Raw genomic sequence first — 1,089 nt, 5'->3', positions numbered from 1 at the left:
CATCACAGGCCCCGACATTCAGGGTCAGTGCACAGTAGGCTCCTTACGGCTGCCGGGACCTGGGCAGCCGAGGCAGCTCAGGGGTTAGCGCTGGGACCCGGCAACACCCCAGCTGCAGGACGGGCATGAGCCCTGCGGGTCACGCAGCGCAGACACCCAACTGCTCAGGCGAAGCCGATGCGAGTTACCGCCAATCAGATCCTGCCTCTCGAAGGGCAGCCGGGAGCCCAAGGTCGTCTCCCAGGAGCGGGCGGGCCTTGCAGGGAGGAGGCCTGGCACCAGGTCCCTGTGTCTGCGCCGCGTCCGCCACGTCCTCTGCGGATGGAAACAGGACCGTCCCGGAGGGAGGAGCTGCAGGAGGGCCGGCGGGAGGGGCCTCGCTGTTCCTCACAAACTCCATAGCCTCCCACGGGGAGGAGGCAGGGCCGGGCGGGAGCCTTACCCCCCCCACCCCAGGAGCCATTCGGACGTGTATGACGTCATGCGCGGCCACACGATCACCAACTTAAAGCTCGCTGCTCTGCTCGCTCAGACATGTCGTGAACCCCCAGTGCCTGGCAGGGCCAGACCAATGGCTCGCGGGCCTCCCACGGCCCACAGGCCGGACGGTCCACCCTGGTCTACAGCGACAGAAGCAGGGGTTTTTAAAGAACAATTTACATGCACATGACAGTATGTGTGCACATTTAAACATGTACAATCATATCAGCAGGCAAGGTGCCTGCACGTGAGGAGGTCTGTGTAAGAGTGAAGTCGTGTAGAGGGAATGGGGGCACTTCTGGGAAAAGACCAATGACCAGTATCAGCGGGAAGAGAAACGTCAGAGAACCCTGAGCAGAGATGGGACGGCTCCAGGGTTCTCCCTCGGTCGGGGGGGCCGGCGCCCGCTCCCCCTCTTCTCCGGGCCCGCGGGTGCCAGGCTTGCTCTGAGGCACAGCCGGACGGGGCTGGTGCGAACCAGGAGGAAGAGGCAGCCGTCCCGGGGGACAGACACAGACCCTGTTATTATAACTTACGAATAACTCGCTAGCGGGCGAGGCGGAGCACAGGGTGCCGGCCGCTTGGGCACAGACGGTGCTCCAGGAGGAG

General features: G+C 64.0%; 1 protein-coding gene across 1 annotated transcript in view; it reads left to right on the top strand.

The window, feature by feature from the left end:
* Positions 1-1,089, top strand: part of LOC102261146 (beta-lactoglobulin-like) — a 7,356-nt gene that overhangs the window by 4,419 nt on the left and 1,848 nt on the right. The gene's annotated exons all lie outside the window — the stretch shown is intronic.

This window comes from Myotis brandtii, unplaced genomic scaffold (assembly GCF_000412655.1).
Source record: "Myotis brandtii unplaced genomic scaffold, ASM41265v1 scaffold691, whole genome shotgun sequence".
Taxonomy (NCBI): Eukaryota; Metazoa; Chordata; class Mammalia; order Chiroptera; family Vespertilionidae; genus Myotis; species Myotis brandtii.
This window is presented reverse-complemented; position numbering and strand designations above follow the sequence as displayed.